This window comes from Suricata suricatta, chromosome 8, assembly GCF_006229205.1.
Source record: "Suricata suricatta isolate VVHF042 chromosome 8, meerkat_22Aug2017_6uvM2_HiC, whole genome shotgun sequence".
NCBI classification, from domain to species: domain Eukaryota; kingdom Metazoa; phylum Chordata; class Mammalia; order Carnivora; family Herpestidae; genus Suricata; species Suricata suricatta.
This window is the reverse complement of record NC_043707.1, coordinates 110,853,866-110,861,458: the sequence shown is the minus strand read 5'-3', so window position 1 is coordinate 110,861,458 and position 7,593 is coordinate 110,853,866. Positions and strand designations below refer to the sequence as shown.

The 7,593-nt window shown below is 46.1% G+C and overlaps 1 long non-coding RNA gene across 1 annotated transcript; it reads right to left on the bottom strand.

The window, feature by feature from the left end:
- Window positions 1-1,685: 1,685 nt before the first annotated feature.
- LOC115299245 lies at window positions 1,686-2,255 on the bottom strand. The gene is made up of 2 exons (XR_003912061.1): window positions 2,047-2,255; window positions 1,686-1,844 (listed from the first exon to the last, which is right to left on the bottom strand). It is a non-coding gene; the product is annotated as an uncharacterized LOC115299245 (long non-coding RNA).
- Between the last annotated feature and the right edge of the window lie 5,338 nt (window positions 2,256-7,593).

Genomic DNA, 7,593 nt, shown 5'->3' with positions numbered 1-7,593 from the left:
GACCGCTCACCAGCTTCAGATTCTGTGTCTCCCTCTCTCTTTGCCCCACCCCCTGCTCATGCCTTGTCTCTCTCTCTCAAAAAAATCAATAAACATTAAAAAATTTAAAAAAAACCCTTTTTTTCTGTGCTTACCCAATATTTAATAGAACAGGGCAAAATCTTGATGAAGAGGCTTAGGAGAGAGAGGCCCGTGGGTGCAGGGAGGATACAAGTGGCTCAGAAGAGGAGCCTGGAGACTGCAGGGCTGTGGGTCTATAGGACCCGCCTCATGAGAAGGAGTGGGGCGTATCTCCTTCACTGTGACCCTTCCCATCGCTGCAATTCCACGATCCCTTATCATCACAGACTCAGATTTCCTTTCCCAAGTCCCTAGATCCCAGAAACAAAGGGCCCCTGGTTAGGGAGAGAAGAAAAGAGGTGTCCACCCCGATGAAGTGACTTCTGAGTTTTACATCAGGGTCCTGTGGATTTTATTGCTTTCTGGGCATCACAGGACCATTGGGAAGAGTTAAAGAGATGGGGCCTGGAGAGCCCCAAGTGGAGTCCTGGTGCACAGTGAGTGCTCAATAAATTTCAGTTCAGAAAAAGGAAATGTGTCTTAGGGTGATACCTGGCTTCCAGGTGCCAAGACCTCAGAGGCGGGGTCAAAAGAAGCCGCGGGGCTTCCGCCTCCATCTCCTAGAACGCTGGCTCCTCTGGGTGTGTAGCCCAAGTTCAGGTCCCCTGGTTTTATTTACAAAGCTTTTCAAGAGCTCAGTAACGTAGCAAATCTAGGATGGGGGAAATTCCTCCATGGTTGGGGAACTTCTCTGGTAGAAGGTTTCCAATGGCACCCAGCCTTGGCCTTCTGGCGACAGCTCACCTCCGGGAATTGCAAGCCTTTCTGAAGCCGGGATCCCAGTTCGGGATTCCAGAGGGGGTGTGGTGGGAGGGTGGAACCCGAGAGCGCCTTTAACAGAGGAAACCCCCACTTTCCCCAGTCCTGGGACCCAGGCAGGTCTCCTTCCTTCCGTGAGCCTCAGATTCCTCACTAGTAAAATGGGAGCACAATCCCTGCCCCTCACAGGGCGGCTGTGAGGGATGCGAATGTCCACAAAGGGCTGAGGACGGTGGCTCCCAAGGGGAGGCTCAAAAACTGGCCCTTGGACCTCCCTCTCTCCTCCTCCCCCATTATGTGTCCTCTGCTCCCACCCCAGCCCTCAGCTTCTCTCCTTCCCTCGTTCTACCACCTCTCTCTCCTCACCCTCCATCTTCTCCAGTTTGGTGGCCTTCAGGGACATACCTTTGTCCTCCTGAGGGCCCCACCCTGCCACAGGAGGTCTGGGGACTGTTTCCAGGGCTGGGTGCAAGTGAGATGAGCTTCTCTCCCATCGGCTGGATGCCCATGCCCTGCCCATGGCACTCCTGGTCAAGGTTACCCTCACTCCACCTAACAGTGGCCTGGCCAAGGCCTGTACCTGGGCTGACTCTGAAGCATAATGACTTGTGCTGTGGGGCCAGCCAGTTATCTGCTGCTAATTGCTTCTGCTGAGGTCCATTCCAGGCAGTTCCAGTCCAGTCCGTTTCCTCGTCCATAGGAAAGCCTCAGAATTGAAAGCACACCTGCATAGAGTGATGTGAGGGCCAAATGAACTAATGCATGTGAAGGGCTTAGAGCACAGTAGGTGTCCTGTGAGTGATGGCTGTCAGGCACTTTCCGGAGTATTCTTTTTATTAAGCTGTATGTAATTCTGAGCCAGCTTGATAAGAATCAAGGCTCCTGCTCAATTGTTAGGATTAAATCAATCCCAGGTGGAGGCTTCCTTGAGTTCAAGGGAGGCCAGGTGCCCTGGAGATTGGACCCTGCAATGACAACACAAACACCTATTACATGTCTTCCCCTGTCCCCCCCCTCAGCCCCCAAAGAAACTGTGACATTTTACCAGGGTGAATGTACTTGGGGGAAGGGGAAAATCCAAATCTTTGGGATATCTTCACCCTGGGTTTAAATATAGTCCCTGGAGACACAGTGCCCCCAGTCAGTGTGAGGGGAGCCTGGTCTTACCACCACCACCAGCAGGCTGGTCCATCTCCTTGATGACATTGTACAATGGGACTCGGCGAGCAGGGAGTAGCAGAAACTCAAAGTCCCCTGGTAAGATAGATGCATGCCTCGGTGGGAGATCCAGACCACAGCAATTCAGACTGGCACCTCGTGATGTTTCTGAAGGCCTAGAGGTCTGGGCATGTCACGTTCGCTCCCCCGAAGTGAAAGGCAACTTGCTGCATTGTGACTGCCATACCTCCTTCCCCTAAAAGGTACCTTGTTTTGGGGGGCCTGTGGAATTTGGAGGCATGGCACTCCATATTTGGGTAATTTATTTCTACCCATTGACCAAGTTATCCACAAGGCTTCCCCTTGGAGTAAGGCCCAGAGGAAGGGAAGTTTCCAGGTGGTGCAGGCCACAGAGCAGGCCACTGAGGTAGTTGGGCCTTTTGACTCCGCACACATGTTGGTGCTCAATGAGATGTGTGTATTAGGATGTTGTATGGACCCTCTGGCAAAGCCCTGGATAGAAGAATCACAGGGAAGGCCCTTGGTTGTTGTGTTGTTGTTTCATTTTTCATCTTTTAAAAAATGTTCGTTTTTGAGAGAGAGAGAGAGAGAGAGGGAGAGAGAGAGAGAGGTTCTGGAGCAGATTCCGCACTGTCAGTGCAGAGCCTGATGTGGGGCTCAAACTCGTGTACTGTGAGATCATGACCTGAGGGAAGTCGGACGCTTAACCAACTGAGCCACCCAGGCGCCCCTGTGTTGTTGTTTTAAACAGCTTTATTGAGGTATTATATCCAAATGAACAAGCTGCATGTATTTAAAGCATGGAATTTGGTAAGTTTTGATATGTAATATATAATATACACACATATATTGTGGCACCATCACCATAATCAAGATAACGATCATATTCATTATTCCCCAAAGATTCCTCCTGCCCTTCCATAATCCCTCCCTGCAGCCTTTTTCCCTGTATCTAGTCAACCATTTATCCATTTTCCAGTTTTGAGACTTTTATATAAATGGAGTCACATAGTAAGGACTCTTTATGTCTGGCTTCTTTCACTCAGTGTAATTATATGTAGATTTCCCCATGTTGTTGCATCGATCACTAGTTCTTTTTTTTTTTTTACTGCTGAATAGTATCTTTTATACAGATACACCACAGTTTGCTTATCCAGTCCTCTGTTGATGGACAGTTGGGTTTCTAGCTTTTGGCTATTACAAATAAAGCGGTAGAGAACATTCATGTGCAAGCCATAGTATGGACATGCTCCCTAGAACTAGAATGACCAAGTCATATGGTAGGTGTATATTTATACAGCTATTTTTTAAAGTTAATTTATTTATTTTGAGAGAGGGAGAGAGAGGGGCAGAAAAAGAGGGAGAGAGAGAATCCCAACCAGGCTCTGGGCTGTTACCTCAGAGCCTGACGCCAGGCACGAGCTCACAAACCATGAGACCATGGCCTGAGCCGAAATCAAGAGTTGGATGCTTAACCAGCTGAGCCACCCAGGTGCCCCCTTTATGGTAGGTATATATTTACATTTTTAGAAACTGCTAAACTTTTCCAAAGTCATTGTACCATTTTATATCCTGTTCAGCAGTACAGGAGAGTTCTAATCCCTCCTCATCCTTGCTAGCACTTCTATTCAGTCTTTTTAGCTTTAACCTCTCTGATTGACATGTCCTAGCATCTCACTGTGGCTTTAATTTGCATTTCCCTAATGACTAATAATGTTGGATATCCAACATTGCCCATTTTTAAATTGAGTTACGTGCTTTTAATTATTGAGTTTTGAATTCTTTATATATTTTGAATACAAGTGGTTTATTGACTGTAGCATTTGCAAATATTTCCCCCCAGGCTGTAGACTTTCTTTTTCATTCTCTTTAAAATGTCTTTCAAAGGGCAGACATTTCTATGGTTTATGAAGTCCAATTCATTAATTTTTTTCTTTTATGGAGTATGCTTTTGGTGCTGTATCTATGAAATCTTTACTTAAACCAGGACCACAGACTTTTTCTCCTATGTTTCTTCTATGTGTTTTATATACATTTATATACTTATATGCATTATGTACATTTTAGTGTATGAATCTATTCTGAGTTATTTTTACATATGATGCAAATTAGATTGGAGGGTGTATGTGTGTGTGTGTGTGTGTGTGTGTGTAACGTATGGGAAAGCACTTGTTTTTGTACCATTTGTGGAAAAGACTATCTTTTCTCTATAGATGTGCTTGTGTACCTTTCTCAAAAATCAGTTGTACTTACATGTGTATTTCTGTTCTCTAAGTTCTGCTCGATTAATGTATCTGTCTGGCTTTACACCACTACCACACTCTCTTGATTACTGTAGCTTACTCCGAAACAAAGACATAACTGATAAGGGGGAACAAAGGGGAAATCTGTGTGTGTGTGTGTGTGTGTGTGGGCACACATGTGCGCGTGTGTATATTTTTTCAAATAGACACCCTTGCCAAGAAAGAACTTTTATTTTCCTTGGAAAGTGAGAGCTTACATGACACTCTCCCAGGCCCCACCCCCTTCCCAACTCTAGGTGCCATCTGATCAGAGAGACAGAACTAACACCTCCCATCTTCTAGAGACAATATTTGTTTTAATATGACTCAAGGTCACATTTTGCTTGGTAGTGATTACTGTTGATTCATTTGAAGCTTACTATCAGTTAAGACTTCTTTTTCTGTTGAAAGTCATCCTGCTAATTCAAGTCAAGTTAGACCCTCTGCACTGAACAATGTGCATTTTTGATTAATAATGTGTCAAGCCTCATACTCTAATTTATTATTATAATAAATTATTATTATGGCTACCATATACTGAACATTTTTCCTATATGCCAGATATTGTACCCAACATTTGTTTTTAGTGCTGTGGGACTGTGTTGGCTGATGTTACTCAAATGTCTAGGGACTATCAGGCTTCAGGCACAGTTTGATCAGGCTGCATACACTAAACATTTGAATACTTCATTCAAACCTTACAACAACTACTTTATTAGCCCCACGTTATTGTTGAAGACACTGAGGCTTTTAGAAATGACATCACTTTCCCAAGGTCACCATCAGCCAGTAGGTGGCAGAGCCAGGAGCAGGTGACTCCAGGGTCCACACTCTTCTGCTTTCCAGTTTGTAGAAATGAGGAAGTGAGGCTAAGAAAGGTTCAATAGGTCATATAGGTAGTAAGTGGGCAGAGGATCGGGATGCAGTTCTGCCCTGGCTCCATATGTCCCCCTATGCTCTTGGGAGAGGTTTTTTGCATGAGTAGTCTGGGGCCAGGCCTCCCAGGCTGCATGCCCTATGCTGGGGACTTTAAAGTTATAACGCACCAATCAGATGCAAGGGTGGGGGTCACTACTATCATGACTGCTTGTGCCTGGCTTGCCAAGTCTAAATTGGGAGGCTGAAAGACTGGCTTCACTGTATCCGTGATTGATTTGGTTACATGAAACAGAAGCCCACTCCAGCTAGTTTAAGTAGCAAGTGTAATTCAACACGAGGAGTCAGGGCTATCTCACAGATCTCAAGGGCAGGCGAGTCACACAAGGACCTTGCTCCTGGGACTGGCAAGCCATCAGGACGGAAGGCTCTCCGGGAGTGCCCAGCCCCCCCCCCCCCCCCCCCCCCCCCCCCCCCCCCGTGCTTCTTTCAGAGCACTGATTTCCTTCCTCTCTCTCAAATGAGTGTTCTGAGCAAGTCTCCTCAGTGAGTACATGTTACCTTGCCCGACTTGTACCCGTATCTAACGGTCTGGGCTCTCCTCATCCTAATTCTAATATTTGGGATTCTGATTGGCCCAGCCGGGCCTCTTGAGTGGTTCCCTCGGAGGCAGGTGCCCACCTCTGGCCAAGCAGCTGGACAAGGAGGGGCTGGCTGCATAGAACAAAGATGGGCCTCGTTCTCCTCTATTCATGTTGGGGTCAAATAGTCACAGGCAGAATAGGTACCCCTAAGGGAACCTACTTCCCTTTGGCTTGTCCTGGGGACTAAGGAGGCCAGCTGGGTCATTTTTCTGCCTAGTCATTTCTCAGTGCCAAGCATCCTCAGGGGTACATTTTCTCTATCAGGGATCCCAGCACTTCTGGAAACTCCAGAAGATTCTGGAAGAGTCTAGTGAAGTGTGTGTAGTTTGTGCTTTGGGGGCTGTTTAAGGCTCCTGGGACTTGCCTACTTGTTTTTCTTAGTCTCTGAAGGGTGGTTTACAGACAGATCCTAAGGGATTTCCTGTGTTGTCTCCTGAGTCATGGCTCAGAAACATGACAGATAAACCTGTTGCTCTGACGAGTTACTGCTCCCACTGATTCCCTCTGGTCTCTGTGTTTTCCTTTGCTGGGTGTGACTCTTAGAATCATAGACTTCTAAAAGGCGAGGACTGGAAGATCAGTGCATTCAAATTCATCTACCTCTCAAATGGGGAAACTGAGACAGAGAGGAGAGATGAATGAATGCAAAGATACCCAAGGGTGATATGGGAGGGGATTTCAGATAGTATGTGGACAAACATGATGTTGTTCCCATAGTTGTTTGGTTTTTCTTTTTAAGTTTATTTATATATTTTGAGAGAAAGAGAGAGCCCATGAGAGCATGGGGGAGGGGCAGAGAGAGAGAGGAATCTCAAGCAAGCTCTGAGCTGTCATTGCAAAGCCCTACTCGGGGCTCAATCCCACAAACCGTGAGATCATGATCTGAGTTGAAATCAAGAGTTGGATGCTCAACTGACTGAGCCACCCAGGTGTCCCCTCACAGTTGTGTTTAAAGAAACTATATTATTGCTTAAGCTGTGGCTAAATTCACTTAATTAAAAAATCAAATAAAGAAAAGCATGAAGTAAATAAGCTTATAACTTATATTGGATAAGGCAAAGGGATGGAAGTAATATGGCATGAGTGAAGTTTTGGAAACACTACATTGATGAATAAGGGAGTGAATGAGCAGATGAATGAATGAATGAATGAATGAATGGATAATGGGCAACTGTGGAATCTTTGGGTTTTATTTCCTTAAAGACTCAGAATTACTTTCCAGTTCTTGGTTTTCAAGTCAGAGATTCATCGGGGCCCAGAAGACACAGGGCTAGCCTCACTTACCACATGGAACAAATCTGCTTACCATTCTGTTCTCATTTTTCAGGTCAGCAAATTGTGGCTTCAAGGACAACTGAAGTTGTTAAGGTGAGTGCCTTAGGGTCTAATTGTCCAGCTCCCTTTGGGAACTTAGCCCTAATCTTACAGAAGGGAGGGTCTGGAGGAAACAGGTGGGATCTTTGGCTTCCCCTGGTGATTCCTAAATGCCATCTCTCTTTCTTGGCAAAACCCTGGGCCTGAGCCAGGACTGAGTAATAGATGGGAAACCACCCTGGATGGTTTGGGACAGGGCTAGGTGACCTTGGGCAAGTCCCTGCCCTCCTGCACTGGTCTCAGATGTTTCCTCCGATAAACAGAGTTTAACTCCACCTCATTCGTCTGTTCAGCCAATAGACATCTACTGAAGTCCTACTACATTCCTGGCATTTGCTTGGCATATGGGTAGATAAAAA